The sequence below is a fragment of the Bos taurus genome, chromosome 15 (assembly GCF_002263795.3).
Source record: "Bos taurus isolate L1 Dominette 01449 registration number 42190680 breed Hereford chromosome 15, ARS-UCD2.0, whole genome shotgun sequence".
Lineage (NCBI taxonomy): Eukaryota > Metazoa > Chordata > Mammalia > Artiodactyla > Bovidae > Bos > Bos taurus.
Genome location: NC_037342.1, coordinates 28,349,501 through 28,372,934, shown reverse-complemented (window position 1 = coordinate 28,372,934; position 23,434 = coordinate 28,349,501). Strand labels below are relative to the sequence as shown.

Below are 23,434 nucleotides of genomic sequence, written 5' to 3'. Positions count from 1 at the left end.
CTAGGTGTTCGGGCTTCAGTAGTTGTGGCACACAGGTTTAGTTGCTCCGCGGTACATGAACTCTTCCCAGACCAGGTATTGAACCTGTGTCCCCTGCATTGGCAGGCGGATTCGTAACCACTGGACCACCAGGGAAGTCCTAGGGATTTTTTTTTTAATGTTTATCTGACTTGCATTTTTAGAAAGGAAAGTTGGGTGTGCTATTTAGGGTAGCTATATACCTTCCCCCTGAGTCATGGATTTTCTGTTTTAAGGGATATCAGTAATTTGAGAGTACTTTGACATTAATTGATTAATCCCATTGCTGAATTCTGTCAATGAGGGGGCCCAAGAAAGCACTGGTCCCAAGAAAGCCCATGCTAGATTTCGGATAGCCAAAACTGTCTGGATAATCCAAGGCCACTGCCTCTGGGCTTAGAACTTGGTTCATGGTCCGCGCTACACAATTTGTCCTTCCAGTGTGGGGGCTTGTGAGGGGTCCTGGGAGCTGCCTCAGGGTCATTCAGGCTGGGAGAATCCTGCCCATTCACTGCAGTTCAGCAGACTCCCGGGGGTCCCGGGGGTGTGGGTGTCTAGGAAGAGGCTGGGGCCAGTGCTGACCTCACACACAGCCAGGCTATTATCACTCAATTTTTACACTGTGTTCCGGACACTGTGCTGCCTGCCAGTGGAGTGCAGCCGTTAAAATATTAATGTCTGGCGTGTGGCAAACATTTAAAAAATGCTAAGATGGGAGAGCTGCTGAGCCGGCCTTGTTGACACACTGCCTCACCTGGGTGTTGTTTGCTAGGTAAATACCAAGGATTCCTCCCCAAAGATGGAAACTGCTCTTCTGTCCTGGCCTCTCCCTTCCTCCTCCGACCCGATTGGTGAGGCAGGTTTGTGCCTCCTGGGGCGGTTCTTTGAGAACAAGCCACATAAGTGTGTTTTAGTGTCAGTTACCAGGAGACTTTTTGGAAGGGCTGGTGTCAGGGTGTTGTTGCTGGCAGCTCCCCGTGGTGGGGTGGGGCAGGGGGGTGCCCTGAGACCAGCTCTGGGCCAGGCACAGTGGGAGGTGGACATGGTCACTGCCAGCCAGGAACTCAGAGTGCATGAAGGGGTTGACCCCATACCCCAGTGCCCACAGTGGGGTCTGAGCCTCCTGTGCTCAGAGCGGCCATCGCTGGCTCATTGGGACGGTCTGTTTAGCGGATCTCCAAGCAACTCCACATTCCTCCCACAGGAGGCCACCTCCAGTCAGTCGGAAACACCCGACATGAGACTAATTTGCTGTCCTTGGTGGAGGAAAGAAGTGGTAGCAGGGAAGTTCTGATGAGGTGCCGGAGGGCTCCAGGGGGCACAGAGCCCCTGGGAGGGGGAAAGACAAGGCTTCCTGGAGGAGGTGACCTTTGGGGTGGGGAAGAAGGACAGCGCAGGTGGAGGGTGCATTTGGCAAAGGCTCAGAGGCAGGACTGTGCAGCGTGAGAGCAGAATCGGCAAGCAGTGTCCTTGGCTCCACCACAAGGCAGGGGCCGACCTGCCCAACCATCCCGGTGGTGGAAGCTCAGGGCTGTCCCTCATCTCTGGCTTTTCCCAGCAGGGTCTCTTTCACTGATCACAACCTCAGGAGATCTTTCTTCCTGCTTGGAGTTGAGTCTCCATCCAAACTAAACAGAAAAAGCAAATGACACAAACTCAGACTCTGGCATGTCTAGGATGGAGACGTCTGGCCTCGCCAGTCATCTACCCAAGGGTCAGCAGACTTTTTCTCTAAAGGATCAGAGAGTAAATATTTCAGGCTTTGCAGGCCATAAGGTCTCTATCACAACTCTTCATCTCTGCTGTATGGAGTAAAAACAGTTGAAGACAATCTGTGAACCAGCAGGCGTGGCCAGGTGCCCCCAAAAAACTTCATTTATGGACACCAAAATTTAATAATGTAATATTTAGAATTTTGTATGTATTTATTTTTCTGGCTGTGCTGGGTCTTCATTGCTGCGTGTGGGTTTTCTCTAGTTGTGGCGACTGGGGGCTACTCTCTAGCTGTGGAGCCCAGGCTTCTCGTTGTGGCGACTTCTCCTGCTGCAGAGCACAGGCTCTAGGGCAAGTGGGCTTCAGTAGAGGTGCACAGACTTAGCTGCCCCATGGCATGTGGGATCTTCCCAGACCAGGGCTTGAATCTGTGTCTCCTACACTGGCAGGCAGATTCTTAACCGCTGGACCGCAAGGGAAGTCCAATAATGTAATATTTGTGTGTGATGGAATATTATTCTTCTTTTGACTTTTTTTTCAATCATTTGAGCCACATAAAAACCATTTTAGCTCCCAGGTTGCAGCTGGGAGTGGGCAGAACCTGGACTGCTGATGCGGTTGGACCATCTTGTCTGAAACTTGATTGGCACTCTGCCTTCTGGCTCCTCTGGGCTGCCCTCCCCACTCTTGTTCGGTGTGCTCACCTGTTCCCACAGGAGGGCTGGTTTTGCAGAGCTCCTGCCCTAATGTGGGGTAGGGAGGCTAGAGTTGAGCTGGCTGGGTTAGGCGTTTAAAAAGCAAAAGCCAGAGCCCTTGTAGAGGGACAGCTCTCCAAGCTAGCAATGTCCTTTCCTAAGACCTCATTGGTCACAGGAGGGTCAAAGATGAGGAGATGAAGGCCCAGAGAAGGGAAGTGATTTGCTCAAGGTTGCTCAGCTGGCTCACAGCACAGCTGGGACAGGACCCCTCCCCTCCAAGACTGGATTCTTTCCACTTGACATGAGATAAAAGAGTCTCCAGGTTAAGCATCCTCTTGTCCCCCAACTCTAGACTGTCAGGAAGTGGCCCTGGCCTTTGCTCCCATGATCACTCATGCCCGCTGGCTTCATCTTTCTGAGAAAAGAAGGCCACAACCAACGAGCCCCAGTGTCGGTGGTAAAGGGAGAAGTAAACCATGATAAATTGCTACTAATGCTGCTGGGTGACTGAGATAAAGGCTTGATTGTTTGGGCAGCATAAATCAACACCCTGAGCTGGATGGGAAATAAAGCAATAATTTAAATCTATTTTCAGGGTCTTGTAGGCTGAGCGACTGACCAGGAATTGATATCCGAGGATGGAATAATAGATAAGGGAGGGTTATAGATGGTTAAACCACACCAAGTGGATATATGTCCATACTCCCCCAGCTTGTCACAAGCTCTGTGGGTGGGCTCCAGGCAGAACCATAACTTCTGTCCCTGCTCAGTAAAGACATCCCTCTGTAATTAGCCCACCTGCCTTCTTCCCCTGCCAGCCCACCCACAGAAAACCTCTGCTCTTCCTCCAGGCATCCCTTCCTCATTACTCTTCATGCAGGGACTCTTGGTGAGGCCCTGTGCTGGGCACAGATTCAAAGATGCCCAAGATGAAATTAACGTTACAAGATCGTCAGTTCCCTGAGGTCAAGGGCTGTGGATGTCTAGTCTACCACCATATCTGCCCTGCCTAGGACTGTGCCTGGCATGTAGTAGATGCTCAATATTTTTCTTGGTGAATAAGAGAGTGGTCAAGCTGTGCCCCCAAAGTCACAATGAAGTCCATTAACTGCTTTGCAGAGAATGCACTGTGGCAGGGGAGCTGAGAATTGGTGAGGATACTGTTATTTCTGGGAAATCTTGGGAGGGGTGGGAAAGCTGAAAGTGGTGAAACCTGGTTGAGTCTTGAGATAGGAGTGGAGGTGGTCAGGGGGCCAGGGATGGGAGCAGGGCCCTCCAGGTGGAGGGAACAGCCTGTGCAAAGGCCTGGAGAAGATATCATTGCTGATTCTGAAACCAAACAGCATTGGGTTCTTGAAGAAAGGTGATGCTAAGCCAGTGGGTTACAGTTTCCAATTCCAATTCATATTTCCCTACACAACTTTCTTTTCACCAACCACTCGTCATGTGGTTTTCTTAGTTTGCGATAATCCAAGTGGGTGGTGGTGTAATAGAAGGACACTTGGACTGGTCAGGTCCCTAGGGTTCTAGTCCAGAGGCCCTATTATGTAGCTCTTTGGCCTTGGGCATGTCCCTTTGAACCTCTCTGGTTCTTCTTTCCCTCCGTGGAAAATGGTAAGATCTGAAGGGTTCTATTAGATCGCCTTCCAGGTTCCTCCTGATGCTTTAAATCCTTTCTGGGCAGGCACCACCTGCTGAGGCTAAGATGCTCTTTCAGCCCCTAACTAAAGGTTAGGCACTTAGTAGACTTCAATAAATACCCAATGATGGCTTACTTAGGGCAGATTTCCCTGCCTTTCCAAAAAGGTAGAAAGATGAAATTCCCCAGGATATACTGAAGTTATAGATGGTCTCTAGTCTTTATCCAAAGGGCAGTGATAATGAGGCCAAAATAAATACATCCCCTGTAGCTCAGTCGGTAATGGCACCCCGTTCCAGTACTCTTGCCTGGAAAATCCCATGGACGGAGGAGCCTGGTAGGCTGCAGTCCATGGGGTCGCAAAGAGTCAGGCATGACTGAGCGACTTCACTTTCACTTTTCACTTTCATGCATTGGAGAAGGAAATGGCAACCCACTCCAGTGTTGTTGCCTGGAGAATCCCGGGGATGGGGGAGCCTGGTGGGCTGCCGTCTATGGGGTCGCACAGAGTCGGACACGACTGAAGTGACTTAGCAGCAGCAGCAGCAGCTCTGGAGAAAGCAATGGCACTCCCCTCCAGTACTCTTGCCTGGAAAATCCTATAGATGGAGGAGCCTGGAAGGCTGCAGTCCATGGGTTCGCTGAGGGTTGGATACGACTGAGTGTCTTCACTTTCACTTTTCACTTGCATGCATTGGAGAAGGAAATGGCAACTCACTCCAGTGTTCTTGCTTGGAGAATCCCAGGGACAGGGGAGCCTGGTGGGCTGCCATCTGTGGGATCATACAGAGTCAGACACGACTGAAGTGACTCAGCCGTAGCAGCTCAGTTGGTAAAGAATCTGCCTGCAATGCAGGAGACCTGGGTTCGATTCCTGGGTTGGGAAGATTCCTGGAGAAGGAAGTGGCAGCCCACTCCAGTATTCTTACCTGGACAGGGTAACCTGGAGGGCTATAGTCCATGGGGTCTCAAGAGTTGGACACAACATAGTGACTAAACCACCACCACCAACACTGCAGTGTACCACGCACCAGGCCCTAGTCAAAGACCCGTAGGTGCCTTAGGTCAGTTAGTCCCAGTAAGAACCCTAGGGGATAGGTGCTGTCATTATCATCCCCACTTCACAGCCCCAGAGAGATGGGCTAGCTTGTCCAACACTATATAGTTAGTAAGTGGTGAAGCCAGGCTTGGACCAGGCGGTCAGACCCCAGAGGCTGATCTGCCAAGCTGGTTGCTGTGGCCATGCTAACCTGCCCTGCGACTGAGGGAGTTATTTTTCAGACACTAAGTCATATCCAACTCTTTGCAACCCCATGAACTGCAGCACACAAGGCTTCCCTGTCCTTTACCATCTCCCAGAGTTTGCTCAAACTCCTGTCCATTGAGTCATTGATGCCATCCAACCATCTCATCCTCTGTCACCCCCTTCTCCTCTTGCCCTCAGTCTTTCCCAGCATCAGAGTCTTTTCCAGTGAACAGGATCTTTACATCAGGTAACCAAAGTATTTTGAGCTTCAGCTTCATCATCAGTCTTTCCAGTGAGTATTGAGGGTTGATTTCCTTTAAGGTTGACTGTTTTGATCTCCTTGCTGTCCAGGGGACTGCCAGAGAGACAGATGCAAAGATGAGTGGCCTGGGATGCGGTTCTGGGTACTATAGTCAGCAGCAGAGTCTGAGACACTGGGAGATTCCACCTCCACCACCTCCGTACGGGCATAGGCTGCTGATTCTACAAACAGTGGAGATGGATGGGCTCTACAAGATCTGTCACGGCCCAACAAGGGGACACATCTGAACTGGTGCTGGAGGTCGTAAATTTTTATGTTCATTATGTTTGTTTTGTTTGGTGTAATTAATGGATCTATTAAGCCTAATCAAGATCTGACCTCTTTTATAACCATTATAAATCACCTCAAATAGCTCTGGGAGGGGAGGTTGGTGTCATTTTGCAGGCCTCCCTGGGCAGGAGTGGCCATTCTCTGGAGTGAGGTCTCAGAAATGGGGTACTGGGCAGGGGGAGGGAGGAGTCTGGCATGGGTCTCCCAGAGACTGATTAGGGATAGGGTCAGACTATCAGCAGAGCATTGGGAGCAGAAGGGAAAGGAACCATGGGGAGACTGAGGCAGGGGGACTTGTGTAAGCCCTGCTCTAGGGAGGCTTCATCAATCATGTTTCTGAGTCTTGGGTCAGGTGTTTGCTGCAGAAAGGCATGTAAGCAACAGAATCTTTCATATTTAACCTCTTTATCCTACAAATGACTCCCTGAGTGATGAGCACACTCCACACAGCCCAAGATGGGAGCTGGGTGCAGGGAGGGGTGAGTCAGGGAGAAGACAGGAGGAACCCGAGGATACATTGGAGGTGCTGAGCCGCCAGCCCAGAGCATGGAGCCATGATCACGGTGTCTCTCATTCCATCTCTTCTCTGGTTTGGTGAGCAGTGTGATTGAGCGTGATCGAGCAAGGTGGCAGAAGCTCATTCTTGGCTATTAGGATGAATGGATCCCTGGGATACCAGCAAGGATGCTATGGGTCTGCATGTGCTTTAATAATAGTAGTAAAGAAACTAACAAAATACCACTCTCCATCATTAAAATGCAGAAGCAGATAAAGAGCAGCTCCTGTGTAATTACCAAAAATTCTTATTTCCATAAGAAACCAGCACTTCATAAATGTTCCAACCTGAGCCTTTCTCTCCAGGGAAACTGGATTTCTATGAATATAGAAATTTGGTAATTGCCCCTGAAACTGCTTTTCTCTGTTAATGAATAGCAGGAGCTTGCTTTTGCTTACAGCCCCAAACGGACCGGTTTCCTTCCCCGTCACTGGGTCACTGAGCACCCACCTCACCCCCTCCTCCCCCTCCCCCCCACCATCACACTCATCATACCCATTAGGGCCTCAGGGCTTGGGTTTCAGGAGAAGTGATTTTTTTTTTTTTTCCTCCAGGGTAAGAAGGGAGTGGGAGAGGGCCTGCCAGTCAGGAGACTAGTTCTGCATTTTCCCAATTGCATTTGTATTTTTCCATACCATAGGTATACATTTTATTTCAGTGCAACATGCTTTCAAAAAATGAAATAAAATAAATGCACTATTAGATTAAAAATGTACAGCATTATATAGCTCATAATGCCATGGTAGATTTTAAACCTCTAAAAGCATATGCATTAAAGCAATTTTCTAAACTAATATAGCAAGAAGTCCACAAAAGCACTACAACATTTGATAATAGTTGCCATCTTCAGTTGAGGATAATGATGTTAACAAATGTAATGGGAGTAATGAGTGGAGATTCAAAAAGCTGCTTTTGTTTAATTTTTTGTAATGCAAATTAGTTTGGAAATGAAAAGGGGGTGATGGGGAGGGAAAAAAACCCTCTTATTTGAAATGAATCTTAATCCTAGCTAATGATAGGCCAGTAGTAAGCAGAAGCGGCTTCACTGTGGAATTGAACAATCCGGAGATGCAATTGTTAAGGTGATGGAGATGAAATAAAAAAAAACAAAACTGCAGAATCGAATCTTCTTTCTTGAGCCTGGAATTGCAGATGTTTGAATTTAGAAGCCTCCAGATAACATGGGTGTTGTCCCTGGAGTTATCTGTGCCAGAGATTAGAGACCTGTTCCTGGTGGATAGAAGGGTGTGTGTGTGTATGTGCTCAGTTGCTAAGTCATTCCTGACTCTTTGCCACCATGTGGACTGTAGCCCATCAGGCTCCTCTGTCCATGGGATTTCCCAGGCAAGAATACTGGAATGGATTGCTGTTTCCTTTTCTCGACCCAGGGATCAAACTCGTGTCTCCTACGTCTCCATTGGCAGGTGGATTCTTTACCACTGTACCACCTGGAAATCTCTGAATAGAAGGAAGGGGACTCCTAAACCTGGTTTTAGGAGAAGCTGGGGCAGGGAGAAAGGGGTGATGAGTACAAGAACTGTCCTGGACCTTCACCCAGGCTGGCTTGCTCTGTGAGATCCTGAGTTATTTTAGCAAGCTGCACACTGGTTCCATGCAGGGACTTCAGTAAGCTATTCTGCCCATCAGTTTTTCTCTTCTGTGAAATGGGTTCATCAATGGGTACTCAGAGCACATTTTTGAGGGTTGTGGGGTTCACATCTTAATTTCAAAAAGAAAGGAGGGTGGCACAAAGCAGAGCAGCCATAACTTGTTCCAAGATCATTTTTCTTTGCTTTTGATTGAGCTCAGCCTGCCCCACAAGGCAGAAATCATAACCACGACTTTGATACACAAAGAAAAAAGTCTGTTCAAGAATGCCATCCTGGAGGGCTCCTCTGCGGTCAGTCAAGGGTGCACTCAATTTTCCTAGTTTTCTCTAGAGAAGGCAGGAGCAGCAAAGCTGGAGGCACTGGATACACTTCTCTAAGAATCTGTGCATCTTGGGAGCAGGGGTGGATGTAGATGGAGAACAGCCCTCACTCACTGAGCTAGTGACAGATACCATGTGGGTCAGAACTTGACACGTTCTTTCTTTTGAGTATGTTCCATTTCCCAACTAGATTGTCGGCTCATAGAGGCCAAGGATGCTACTGTATCGATGGTGTTGTTCACAGGCCCCATCCAGCTAATGGGCTCAGCCGACATTAACAGCGACTATTTACTGAATTTCTAAGTGCTTTACAAAATGCATTTCATAATTATCCCCATTTGACAGGTGGGGAAACTGAGTCATGGAGAGGTTAAGTCTCACAGCTTGGAGAGGGCAGAGCTGGGCTTGAAACCAGGAGTCTGCTTCACTGGTTCTAGTCTCAGGATTGTGCTGGATGCATTTTGGATTGCTAATGTTGGGGGAAGGGGTTCTTTGCCCCAAAAGTATGTCATATCCCACTGTGGATAGCTAAGAAGCCTTGACTGGAGGATCACCAAATCCAAGGAAGGCTGCTTTCTGGCTAAAGGAAGATTTGGGGGAATAAAATCATTTTTAGGGAGAGTATCATAAAATGATATGATTTTTGAGAGGGTGCAGAGAAGTGGGGAATATGACTTACAGTCACTCGCCCGGTTTACAGCTTTAATTAATCTGAAATTGCAACATAGATTTTTGTGATTCTTTAACGGTGATCCCAAGATGAATCTGGGAGGTGAAATATCCATGTAGTAAACAAGGCAGTGTTAGAGGAAGCAAAGGAAATGCAGATCCCGGGCCATCACAATAGTCATCTGTCAGAAGGGTGTGGCCTTCTCCACTCTGTCCCTTGTAGGAGGGACAGCCATCCTTGCACCAAGGGCAGAACTGCACCGAGGCTGGGTCAAGTCCAGCGATTTATTCTTTGTGTGTATCACCAAGAAGGCCTGGCCAGGGAGCAGAGGCACGGAGCCAGCTCCCTGCCCCTTTGGTCTGGGTCTGTCCCATTGTCATCGTCACCTTCAGGGATTGACTCATGGGGGTCCCATGCCTGGACCAGCTCACTGGAGGGTCTCACCTTTCTCACAACTGCTGCTGAAGCTGAGGGATCCAGAAACACTTGTTGCTTGAAGATGGTGACCTACTGGCTTCTCCTTTATGAAGCCTTACTCCAGAGCCAGTGAACTGAGAAAGAAGAGGCTAGTGGGAAGGGAGTAGTCACTGTGATCATGCAGCCATCTCCTTCTTCATGAAGTTTGTTGAAATAAATAGCCACTTAAAAACCCCTTCTGATTAGTTTTTTGGACTGAATGTTCCCCTGCCCCTCCCCACCAAATTCATATGTTGAAGCTCTACACACCCACTCCACCTGACTGTATTTGAAGAGGGAACTTCTAAGGAAATAATTAAGGTTAAATGAGGTCATAAGGATGGGACCCTCATTCAATAGGACTAGTGACCTTATAAGAAGAGGCCCAGAAAATTGCTCACTCCTCTCTCTGCCACATGAGGAAGAAAGCAGCCATCTCCTTGATTTCCATCAACCCAGGAAGACCACCCTCACCAGACCCTGAACCTACTGGCACCTAGATCTTGAACTCCAGTCTCCAAAACCATGAGAAAACAAGTTTCTGAGATTTAGACCACCCAGCCTGTGGTATTTTGTTATGGCAGCCCAAGCAGATTAAGACAAGTAGCATCTGTTTTACAATGGTTAATAGCTGACTGGACCACAGATCAATACTAAGCTGTATCTGAAGTCCTTTAGTAAGGTACCAAGTTTGGCATAATTCAAGTACCTCATTTCAGTTTATTCTGGAATTCAGAGTCCATGAGCTGAATTTTATCAATATCCTCATTTCACAGAGGAGGAAACTGAAGCTCAGAGAGTTTAGACTTCCTGCCCATATCAAACAGCTAGTGAGCGCACTTGAAGGAGCGTCTCTGACTCTGATAGGCTGGTTCTGGGCTAGGACTCTGGCTTGAAGGAAATCAGGATGATTTACTGGATGGTGCATTCTAGGAGCCTGCACCCCTACCCACGCCCAGCTCACACTCTGCTAGGTGTCTAGGTCCCTATTGTGAGAAGGAAGAGAAGACCTGGGGGATGGGTAGAGTGGCATGCTCCTTGGGGGCTCTCCAGGCCTCCAGCAGGACTTTGGGGCCCTGATGGACCAGTGTTGCTCTGGCCGATGCCATGTGCCACGTCTGACACACACCCTTCCCATGTCTCCTGAGTGCCTGAGAACACCGACTCTTGAGACAGTGGATATCCCTTCTGAAAATGAAAATATCAGGAATGCCTCAGGTGCAAAGGAACATATCAATTCCTCAAAAACAAAATGTTAACCTCTAACATTTTTTGAAGGTTTACTGTGTGCCAGGCACTGTATATTTACTATTTCATGTGAGTCACACGAAACACTCACCATAGCAGTCCTTTGAATTAAGTATTACTATTATCCCCACTTTACAGAAAGGGATATTGAAGCTGAGAGAAGCTTAAGAAACCTGCCCAAAGTCAAACAGAATTTAATTGGTTTGAGAAGAGCAGGAGAATCTAACCCAACTAAGATAGTTTGAGGTTTGACATCAAGTCCACTTTACTTGGGGAGCAGAGCTCCCCAAAGAGATTTGGTGTCTTTGCAACTGGTGAGTTTCTTGTCCCTACAGGTGGTCAGCAAAGGGAGGCACTTCGCTGATGGGGATGGGGATGGCATGACACAGCTGTAGCGTTATGTGTTGGGATTAAATTGGACAGGTTTGAAGTCCCTTCCAACTGTGAGTCTCATTGATTCTGCACAGTTAGTGTGGAATACTGGGTGTCACGCTGTCCTGTTCATGGGAGCCAGAAGCGGAGGGCATAGAGCAGGGGCAGGATATACAGGAGACGTAGTTTGTCCTGTGCAGCTCACAGTTCTCAAGTTCACCATCACCCTAATCCATCCTGTGTCTTCACCTCTTGGTAAGTCCACTCAAGGTAAGTCTATTCAAGTCTCTGCTTGAACCTCTCAGGGATGGAGAGGGTACTCAAGCCCACTCCTTGAGACTTGAAAGATAGCCTCATGATACTGCTTTAGAAGCATCTGGTCTACCTGCCTTTAGATGGCTCAGACATCTGCTTCCGCCTGCATTTTGATGTGCCTGGAAGTGGCCTAAGTGTGCTGGCTTGGGAAGACAACTGGAAGACTAGCTTGGGAGGCAGTTCCTTTGGGAAGCAGATGGAGGAGCAGAGAGGAGAGATCGCCAAGGTCATTCACTTTCTCCTCTCTTCTTTCCTCTAGAATCCAGGAATCTGGTTCCACCATTTTCCTAGCTTTGAAAAGGTGGTGTTTAATCACTTGAGATTTCAGCTGACTCTAGGCAGGGAAGTGACTGCCCCTAAATAGTGTTCTCCATCACAAGCTTCCACTTGCCTGTTATCACACACCTGCTGCGCTGAGGGTCAATCATGTTGTGGACCTGGAACCTTGACTGTCACAAAGTACAGGCTTTATAGGTAACTTCAGAACCCCCTAGTCACCACTGGAAGCCCATCCAAAGCCAGGCAATACTACATGTTGGAGCAAGAAGACAACTAGATTCTGTTTGCACCCATGAACATGTGCATCCATGCGTACATGAATCCAGGTCTATTTGCAACGATATATTTCCACATGTGACTTGCTCATGATGTTGCTTCAGAAGGCCTTTGATTTCCCCCTTTATTTTGAAAAGGAGAAAACAAATGTTAAGAACCAGGACTGTCAGCCTATGGTTTATGAACTCCTTGAGATACTGTGGGATTTGATTCTAATCAGTAATTCTGTGAAGACTCCAAGAATCCACACTTTAAAGTAACAGACCCAAGTGGTATTTATAGTTGAGGGAGTTTGGGAAAGCTGAATTAAGGGATTCCCAGCTTCCCAAGTGGCACAGCAGTAAAGAATCCTCCTGCTAATGCAGGAGATGCAGGAAATGCAGATCCCTGGGCCGGGAAGATCTCCTGGAGAGAATGGCAACCCACTCCAGTATTCTTTCCTGGGAAATCCAGGAAAGACTGTGGCGGGCCACAGTCCATGGGGTTATGAAGAGTTGGATCCAACTGAGCATGCATGCAATGTACTAGTGGTCAAAGTGGGGCCAGACACAAGGCCTCCTGCCTCCGGTCACACTACTCGTGTGTATGCAGATGAGAGAGTTTGCTCAGACACACAAGTATTTGCACAAATGCATCTGCCTCCATGGACAGCTGCCACCCTCCTGGCTCAGTTCACCAGGAAAAGTCAGTCTGGCCCAGAACGTGTGTGATAAAGGGATTCGCCGTGCAGAGGGTCTTTCTGCTTACACCCCTGTTCTAGCCCTTAATCCTGCTGGATTATCTAAACTAAACACTGAGCTCTTATTGCTTTCCTCTCTGGGAATAGGCCCGCACTGAGTTGCAGGAGAGTTAGGAGTGATCTGAACTCTGATCTCTATCTGCCTGTAAGCTTTAGTTTCTCCCTGTGTGAGACAGAGGCTGATTTGAAGCCAACAAATAAAATTAAAACCCAGGCAAACCTCCCACTAGCAGAGGCTGCTCGTGTCAGTTGGAAGATAAAAGGTGAGCCTGCTGGAGAAGGGTGATTTTGGTGTCCATAGCCGGCAGGGAGAAGTCTGGATCCTCATGAGGAAAGGGGGACTCAGTGGTTGACGGAGAATCCTTCATTCCTAGTGGCCTCTCCAAATAATGCCAACTGGGCCAAGACACCCTCATGCTTCCAACTCTATCAGGACCAGTGAGATGGAGGAAGGGGCATACATTCTGAGCTTACTCTGCCTACCCAAGTTCACTAGCAGAGAGTGAGGGTAAGTTGCACTCATAAGCACAACTCTTCCATGCCAGGCAGAGTACTAAGCACATCACCCTGCGTGGGACATATTCCATCCCCATTGTACAGATGAGAAAGTTGAGGCTCAGAGAGATTAAGCACTGAACTAAGGTCATGCTTCCCTTCCTTGCCTGCTTTCCACCTCCCCCACTACTGAACACATGGGAATTTAGAATTCCAAACTTCACTACTAAGGAGACAAAACATTCTGAGACTCTGGGAGGAGGTGGGTGGAAGTAATAAGACATTCACCTGTGTGGGATTATTTAGTTATCATTCTGCTTAAAGACAGGTGGATGGATAAGCCATGTGGTTGAGGTGATCTGGATCCTTGCCCAGCTCTTTGAGTCTCCATTTTTCCACTCCTAACTGGAGATAATTCCAAGCTGCTCCCAGGATTACTTGGAGCCACGAAGAAGTCCCTTGTTTATCACAGAGGGTATCACTGTACAGAACATATGTTAATCATGATAGAGGGTGGCAGTGAGAAGAGGAATTTTTAGCAGAGTAAAAATTTAGCATTCCAAAATTTAGAGGAATTTTAGCATATCTCTGGAGGGTAGAAGTGTCTGCTGCTGCTAAATCGCTCAGTCGTGTCCGACTCTGTGCGACCCCATAGACGGCAGCCCACCAGGCTCCTCTGTTCCTGGGATTCCCCAGGCAAGAATACTGGAGTGGGTTGCCATTTCCTTCTCCAATGCATGAAAGTGAAAAGTGAAAGTGAAGTCGCTCAGTCATGCCTGACTCTTAGCGACCCTATGGACTGCAGCCTACCAGGCTCCTCCGTCCATGGGATTTTCCAGGCAAGAGTACTGGAGTGGGGTGCCATTGCCTTCTCCAGTAGAAGTGTCTGGTTTCTAACAAAACTTAAGTATTTGAAATAATCTTAAAAGGAAAACAACATCGCTACTTAAAGTGAATTGCCTTTGGATTAGGAGTGCCCAAGACAAATTTAGACTCTCAGGTTGGATTTACCTGCATCCCACCCTCTCCCAAACACAAATCTAATCCCTGGTGGCTCAAGAAAGAGTTGGTAAAGAAAGTGCCTGCCAATGCGGGAAACCTGAGTTCAATCCCTGGGTCGGGAAGATCCCCTGGAGAAGGAAATGGTAACCCACTCCAGTATCCTTGCCTGGAGAATTCCAAGGACAGAGGAGCGTGGCGGGCCACAGTCCGTGAGATCGCAAAAAGTTGGACACGACTTAGCCACCAAAAAACAAAAAAACCAGCATAAACCTGGCTTCTGTTGCCATCTTCTCTGAGAATGCAAACTCATTTTAATAACAGCTGAAGCAAAATAAAATGAGAAAGATGATTCTGCTGCGGGGGGAACTCATAGACTGCCAGTCAAAGGCAAGCGCACACTATTTTTAGGTTATGCATTGTAGGGGGTTATCTGCATTCTCCACCTCTCCCCCGCCCCCAGACTTCCCTCCCATGGTGTGGGTACGGAGGTTGGCACGCCGCACACACATCCGGGGCGCACAGACAGACCTTGACAGCGCTCTACTTAGCTCACTGCCTTCACCACCCACCTAATGCACACGGGGAAGCGGAAGCGCTTTTCCAGCGTTCCCCTGAATGAAGAGCTCTCTGTTAGTCACCAGCAGCCTGGCTTGGCCGCCAGTACCATCCCCACAATGAGGTACCAAAATAAATGGCTTTTGAGGCATCACAGAGGAATATGCTGAGACTCGCGTACAATTCAAACCGTTATTAATACTCGCGTTGTTCCTGGGGTGTGGGTGTGCGTGACATCTACCTTTTCCCTTTGGCTGGAGCAAAACAAGAGAACATATGTTCTCATCTCTGGGACTCCCAGCCCAGGCACCAGCAGGAAGAAAAAGTATAAGAAAGCCCAGCCCCTCCTCCAGCTCTCGGGGTCTCCGCCAAGCTGCCTGGCCTGGCCTGTGACGTCTGGGCTGGGGATGTTTGAGTTTTAACCGAAAGACTTTTCCGGACATCAATTTTGCCATCAGTCTAAACAGATTTTTTCAAAGTGTGTGTATGGTGTGGGAGGGGGTGAAGGTAGGAATGGGGGCCGAAGAGGATGAAAGGAGCAGAGAGACTGGCAGATACTCTGACCCACCTTGTTGGGTTGTAGGAAGAAAAAGGAAGAGATGGTGAGGGCGCTTTGAGGTTTTCAGGGAGTAAGTCTGAGGAATGATAATTAAGTCTTTATCTTTTTTTTTTTTTTTTAGTAAATTTCATTATCATCGTCTTCTCTGGTTTGCTTCAGGTCAGCCTATTTAGAAATCCTTCCTCCCTTCCTCCCCACTTACTCCCTCTGTCACTTCCTTTTTCTATCCTTTCTTTTTTCTCCCTCTTCCTCATTTTTTCTTTCTTTGTAGGAGTGAGGAGCAAGAAGCTTGAGGTCTGCTGTGTGATCCTAGACAAGTTGTTTAACCTCCTAAAGCTTAGTTTCCTCATCTATAAATGGGCATAATAATTCTTGTAAGAATTAACCCAGGTAATACAAGTGAAGAATTTAGCACAGGGGAAGCCTGACCTGCTGCAGTCCGTGCAGTCACAGAGTCCAAAATGACCGAGCAACTGAACTGAACCAGCAGCTGACGTGTTCTATGACGCGGAGAAGGGATGGGGCGGGGGTAGTGGTAACAGCTGTTGTTATCATCATTGTCATCGTCATCATTTCTCTTTACCCCCATCATTTATTGGGCTGCCTCTAGGTATAGATTCCAGGCCAGGCCTATACACCATCCAGTAAAGTTACTACCTTCAGGGCACCTACCATCTCCTAGGGTAACAGGTTGGCTTCCACTTCCACTCAGCTGCCTTTAGAGAGAGAAGATTCTGGGTGGAGTAAGGCTGGCGACCGAAGAAGAAACCTTGATTTCCAGGGATTGGAAAAGGTCAGGAGTAGAAGAGAGATTTATATTTTGTGTTTTGGTGGTAGGCTCGCTAATGGGCCTAAAATGTAGTTGTCACTTGGGAACCAAGGTTTCCTGGGACCAGAAAACTAGCAACCACAGAAGCAGAGTTGCTTTCAGTGTCAATATTTGCCACCAGGGGTGAGTAAACAAAGTCTCTCAGGTCAGAATCCAGCGTCTGGGAAGGAGAGACGGCTGCAGGCAGGGATCACAGTGTGGAATAGGTGGTTCTCTGAATTGCAGACGAAACGATCCAATGCGATGGAGAACAAGAAATATCTTTGCAGATCCCCCTTAGAGCATTAAGTGGGTGGTGAAGACAGGCAGGCTCATCTTGAGATGAAATAGCCCTGGGGTGATAGAGAGTTGGAGGCCTGAGCTCCAAGCTATATTCCTTCAAAATTGCTGGTTTGCATAAGGGGGTTGCTGAGCAGCCCTGAATTCTCTGCAGGCTCCCGCCTCCTTTCCCCACACTTTGTGCTCACCACTGGCTGCTGCACTTTCTCTGAGCTCCCTTACCTGCGTCTTTGTGGGATGAGCCACAGATGCAATCACATTTTCCAGGAAACTGCAAGTTGGCTCTGCTAATTTAAGGAAACCTCCGAATTCATATTCACCAGGTAGATAAATTAGGAGGTGGTTATGTGCTGGAGAAGGAAATAGCAACCCACTCCAGTATTCTTGCCTGGAAAATCCCATGGACGGGGGAGCTTGGTAGGCTACAGTCCATGGGGTCGCAAAGAGTCGGACACGACTGAGCGAGATTTACTTACTTATGTGCATTCCAGAAAAATCTATTTTACATTGATGCTTAACTACAAGCATCCTTTAACTATCTACTAGATGGTTCTGGGCTTGAGTTATCCCTGACAGAGATTCTGGGGGAAGATACATAAAGAGTTAGAACCACTGTTGGTATCTTAAAAATTGGAAGTGAAAATAAAGCACTTCTGATATTAATAATGAAGCTCAATGGGAAACACTGTTTGAGTCACAAAAACTTGATAATTACACAGTTTTTATAAAGTTGTATTAAATATTTGTTCATCCATTCATGCAATAAACATAAATACTTATGTGCCAGGAAGTATGATGTGAATAAGATATAATCCTTGTTTTTGAGAAAGCTTCAAGGAAGAATAAATCAGTCTTGATGGTGCAGAATGGGAATTTCTGTGAAGAGGACAAGTAAACACAGTGGACTCATGAGGCTCTGAATCAAACTGGAGGAGAAGCAGTCAGGGAAGGCTTCCTGGAGGAGGTGAAGCTTCAGCTATAGAGAGTCGGTGTTTGCTAGCTGAAGAAGAGGGGAAAGGGCAATTCTGGCAGAGGGAAGATCCCACAGGAAGATAGCATGCTCTAGGAGGAGACCCCAGTGGCCAGTACATAGAGGGCAATTAGGTTAAGAAGGAGGGCAGAGGGGCCAGCCAAGGTCAGGAGAGATGTTCCAGGACTGAGCAAAGACTCTGAACTTTTCCTAAAAGCAATGGGGGCTGTTGAATTGTTTCAAATGAGGGCATTAAGATGATCCTGTTGTTATTCTAGAAAGATCATTCTGGCAGCAGCAAGGAGGGTCGACTGGGGAGCCAGACAGACAAGAGGCAAGCTGGCAAAGAAGTGGCAAGGGCCTGCCCCAGGCGGAGAGGCAGGCTCTGGGGCAGAGAAGGTAGCCAAGACCTTGGCACTGTGTCACTGGGGGGTGTGGGCACGAGGGAGGGGAAGACCGGCGCAGGAACCATGGAGCAGTCATCACAGCTGCGAGGCAAGGTATGTTTACCCTGCCCAGTGCCACGCTGTTTGCCTTCCAGACGGTTAGGGTGGGCTGAATGCCCTGGGAGTTAGGAGGCACGTCCTGTGACATCCCTAGGACGTTCAGGCCTCAGAGTAGGGGGTGAAGACCTGAGCCCAGAGCTGAAGCAACAGAGTGATGCCAGAGCGGGATGGCAGAGCTCTGTGTCCAGATGGCAGGACTGGGTGCCTAAGGTGGCATTTTTGTTTAAAGATGCAGGAACAAGCGTTTGGAAGCTAGAAGGATGGAGAAGAAGGCTGCCCATCCCCCACCCCCTCTGGCTTTGCTGACGGGTCACTTTTTTGACAGTCCCAGGTGGGAGGGGGGTGGCTCTTCCCCAGAGAGCAGCCATCTCTTCCTCCTCCTCGCCTCCCACCTGCCACCGGAGGCACCTCATCTTGAGTTTGGTGGCAAATATTGAACTACTTTTCAGAAGTGTTAATTGGGATTTTTAATTGACCATAAGCAGGTTATCAAAGCCTGTTTGTCTCTGGTGGTTGTTTATTCTCCAGGGGACGATCCCACCCAGAGTGATGTTACCACTTGACAAGCACATGTTCCCCCCCAGTCGCTTCTCTCGTCTTCGTTTTGTCTCACTTAAAAGTAAAACTAAAGCCAATCCTGCTGTGTCTCAGAAGGCAGGACCTGATGTGGTTTAAGTACTGGCGGTGAACGCTGAATGGCTGTGTCCCTAACGGCAATCTGGGGCTGCACCGATGGTGAGAACGTTGTAGGAAGGGCTGCTCTGCTTCTGGCCGGCTGGAGCGGGGGGCCCTGGCATCCGATGTGGCACTGCTCAGGTGGGACCAAGTCTGGCAAGAATTCACCTCGATCACGTGGTCAGCCCTATTGGGGAGTGTGTGCTCCTTGCTTCTCCTCACTTGACCGCTGCCCTTCAGATACGTCCTAGGATATTGCAGATCAGCCAGTTGCCAGTTGGCCTCACACACGCTATTTTGGACCTCATTCTGGCCTTGTGCTCTGAGCCGCTGCTTCTCTGGGTGTGGGCTGGAATTGGCTGGGATGTCACAAGGGGGAAGGGGAGCGAGGGCTATGCATTGCTGTCTGGGGGGCTCTGGACCAAAGTGTTTTTCTGGGCATGAAGGAGGAACAGGAAATAGGGTGGTCTAATCTGATAGAAAGTGCCTCGAGGCTGTGGTCCACTTCTTCAACTTCTCTGGACCTCAGTTTAGCATCTTCAAGACGGTCTTTGCCCAGCGTAGAAAATGAAATGAGAGATTTCATTTGGGGAAGATCTGAGGAAATTTTAGAGCACTATTATGATGAATAAACTCATTCATTCTTTAAATATCTATTGAGCAGAAGCCAGGCACTGTCCAAGGCCCTGTGGATTCAGAGTTGAATACAGTCAGGTTTCTGAATTACCCTCCGCCCAACTCATGAGTTCCCAGCAGGAGAAGGACAGCACCCAAGAGGTAGGTCTCCTTATTCTGTGCCGTCCTGCTCACTGAAGAATGAACGGAATGGTCCGTGCACGCCTTTGCACCTTCTGTTGCTAGCTCTCCGCTGTCTGTAAACTAAGGCCACCTTTGTTTTGACTACCATTCAGCCTCTAGAAGTGAGGGTGAGATCAAGCCCAGAAGGGAAGTGGGTTTTACAGTAAGTCCTCTATATATGAACCTTCAAGTCGGGACCTTTCAGAGATGCAGACGTGCGTTAGCATGTCCAGCTTCGTAAGTTAGTCCACATGTCTGGTGTACATTGTCACGTGTGTGCATCCTCTGCAAGTGTCTGCGCTTATGTGTACTTTGTCCAGTGCTGCATAGAGTACAATAGTACAGTGTCTATTTCAAGCCCAGAAGCAAGTGTGAAAGTGGCGGTGATGTAGCTGGTACTATTGCACTTTTCAAGGTACTATACTATAAGAATAAAAATGTTTTCTTCATTTCTTGTGTGCCGAGGTCCAGCCTCGGCTGATCCAGGGAGTTTGAAGCGGGGATGGCGTCGGTGAGGATCAGGATCCAATAGCTTCAATTAGATATTAATTAGACATGTAAAGAGTAATAGAATGAGGATAGCTCAGTAGGAAAATTTCAGTGGAGAAAAGAGGCTGAGTAGCTTGGTTTACGCGGGAGACCAATAAAACTTCAAGACAAGAAGTTTGCACCACTTACGTAGGCCGCAGGCATCCTTCCGTTCTCCTGAAGGAGAGGAGACACTGAGGCCTCCCCAGTCGGATCTTAGAAGCCCAGGCATAATTAGTAAGCTTGGTGGGTTCTGCGCTCCAGATGGAGACTCAGCCAGAGTTTGAGAGAGAGAGCGACATGGGGAGACCAGTATTTCGAGAAACTGATCCCAATTCTTTATTTTCCATGGTCTACTTTTATACACTGAGATGTTATACAAAAGTCACGCGGGGTCAGCAGTCCTGACTTTTATCAAAGTCAGGTGCTTCATACAAATGTATACAGAGGTCTTAGGGGTGTTACATCATCTTCTGGCCAGGGGGCCTGCTGACAATTTATGACTCTCTCCTTGTGACAGTGGTCAGTCAACCAGGACACTTATTTCTCCAGGGGTGATTATTCTTAAAAAAGACTCCACCTTCCGAAGGTACCAGCTAAAGTTACATTCCTATAGGGTGAGGGTGTATTGGGTTTTAATTAAGGAAAGAATTTACTTAGCCTAAGGTCTAACGTGATTAATATCAAAGGTTAATACTTATTTCTTGTATATATTCATGAACGTGTGTAAGGGCAAGGGATGTGGAGACTTAGCAACAAACATTGGCTCAACAAATGAAAAACCCTTCACCAATACAATTTCTAATCAGCCCACTATACTTATACTAATGGTTTTCTAACTTTTCTAGGGAACCTGTTTTTAGAAGGTTTAAAGCATCTCGTGCCTCTCACGGTTGGGAGGCTGTGAGCAATCACATGTGGCCGGACAAGCCTGTCAGGCAGGCTAGAGAACCTTCAGAGGAGTTTGTAGGTTAATTGTCACGCCCAGGAGTTTTTATTAACTGGAGCTCTAAGTTAACTCCTTCTCCAAAAGAGGTGGTGGGGGACAGCCCCCCGTAAAGTCAGAGATGTAGGTGAGAGCACAAAGTAGTAAAGTAGGCAGGCTCTGGTTATGGGGGTAGATGCTCGAGGATTTCCAGGGGGACTCCTGAGGCTCGATCCCGCCTTTGCATATGTCGAGCCTCCTTCCTCGTGACCTTTGCCACGGGTGGAGGTCCTCCTGGCGGCTCCCTGCACTTGTGTTTGTTTTTTTATGTGTTATTTGCATGGAAAGTATTATACACCTATTACAGTACAGTATGATATAGCCGATTGTGTTAGTTGGGTACCTAGGCTAACTTTGTTGGACTTACGAACAAATTGGACTTACACCTGTCCTCAGAACAGAACTCATTTGTATGTAGGGGATTTACTGTTTGGGAAAACCAGGTGGGACGTGTGTGTGTGTGTGTGTGTAGTGTGGGGGTGGGGAGGGGTGTTTGGTGGCTTCTGTGTCTGTTTGCATCCTCCAAGAAGCAGATGTCAGATGGAATTAGATGTACAGCCAGTGTACTGGGAGAAAGCACTGTGAAATACCAAAAGGAGTGGGAGCAGAGGTCTGTGGGGACAGCCTTCAGTCCAGAAGCAGGTGAGAAGCCAGTGAGAGGAGAGAGGGACAGCGAGGGACATTGAGGGGAGTGGGCAGAAGGGCCCTAGAGGGCACAGCAGCTTGAGAAACCTGCAGCCAGGGAGGGGGGCTGTTTCTCCTTCATGCTCGAGTGAAGCTCCCCTCTTCCAGCCAAGGTCCCCTCTTGCAGCCAGGAGTCCTGTGTTTGGGTGGGAATGGCCCATCTCTAGAAACTGGACTGAGATCCGTTGCTGGTTAACAGTAGCCTGGAGAGAGCCGGTGTTGGTGTCAAAGCAGAGCTGGGTGCGAAGGCGCGGCAGCGGGAGGCTCCTTGGCACTTTTCTTGCAAGGGAGGTCCAAGCAGCATCCTCCAGGGCTGCAACATCCTGTTTTCCCACACCCTCTCCCTTCTGGCTTCTGACTCCTCCCCTTTTACTGCAATTCCCTAACCTGTGCTCCGGGATAAAGACAAAAGCTCCCACAGAGAGGTGGGAGGGACATTCAAGAGGGAGGGGACATATGTATACTTATGGCTGATTCACACCGATGTATGGCAGAAACCAACACAACATTGTAAAGCAATTTTCCTCCAATTAAAAAAAAATTCTCATGCACTCACCTGGACCAAGGGCATTAACCCTTAAGCACATCCTTACTTTTGTCTTCCCATTTGAGACAGAGCCTGTGTTCCTGCCCGCTCCCTACATAATAATCCCCCCACACTCTGCACACCAAGGCAGGGGCTGCCGCCCCGCCACCTTGGCTGACCCCTGCCCTGTTTGCTCAGACACTTTCTGTCTGGTCCCTCTCCTTTATTCATCACTCCTTTCTACCAGGACCTGCCTTCAACCTGTCAGGAGCTGTCTGTCTGGTGGCCCTCTCCTTGATGGATGACTAGGTAGCTACACAGGTTAAAGAATCTAAGCTAGAGTGTTAATGAGTCATCAGATCAGATCAGATCAGATCAGTCACTCAGTTGTGTCTGACTCTTTGCGACCCCATGAATCGCAGCACGCCAGGCCTCCCTGTCCATCACCAACTCCCGGAGTTCACTCAGACTCACGTCCATCAACTCAGTGATGCCATCCAGCCATCTCATCCTCTGTCATCCCCTTCTCTTCTTGCCCCCAATCCTTCCCAGCATCAGAGTCTTTTCCAATGACTCAACTCTTCGCATGAAGTGGCCAAAGTACTGGAGTTTCAGCCTTAGCATCATTCCTTCCAAAGAAATCCCAGGGCTGATCTCCTTCAGAATGGACTGGCTGGATCTCCTTGCAGTCCAAGAGACTCTAAAGAGTCTTCTCCAACACCACAGTTCAAAAGCATCAATTCTTCGGTGCTCAGCCCTCTTCACAGTCATAGTGACTTGATAAATTACCTCTTCAGGGTAACATTCACACACTGACGGACCTTTTCAATGCTTTAGTCCAAAGGAGTGCGGTGTTGTACATAAATGTTCTGTGCTGGCATATCTAGTCGGATGGGGTGGGGCAGAGATATTCCTTTTTGCTCCCTCAGAGCACTGCCAATGAACTGTCCTGGGAATGTGTGAAGAGATACAGAGGGCAGAGGGTCAGGATTTTTTTTTATGTTATGGTTTAAAGCAACCAGATTAAAAAATGAGTTGAATAGACATATCTCCAGAGGACACATAAAAGTGGTCAGTAAGCAATTGAAAAGACACTCAACATCATTAATCGTTAGGGAAACGCAAATCAAAACCGAGATACCACTTCATACCCATTAGAATGGCGGCTATCAGCAAAAGAGAAAATAAGTATTGGTGAGGAGGCAGAGAATTAAGAACCCTTGTGCATCATTGTTGGGAATATAAACAGTGCGACTGTTGTGAAAAACAGTATGGTGGTTCATCAGAAAGTTAAAC

The 23,434-nt window shown here is 48.1% G+C and overlaps 1 protein-coding gene across 1 annotated transcript in view; it reads left to right on the top strand.

The window, feature by feature from the left end:
• The window catches only part of DSCAML1 (DS cell adhesion molecule like 1), a 366,160-nt gene that overhangs the window by 88,458 nt on the left and 254,268 nt on the right, over nucleotides 1-23,434 (top strand). The window lies entirely within an intron of this gene.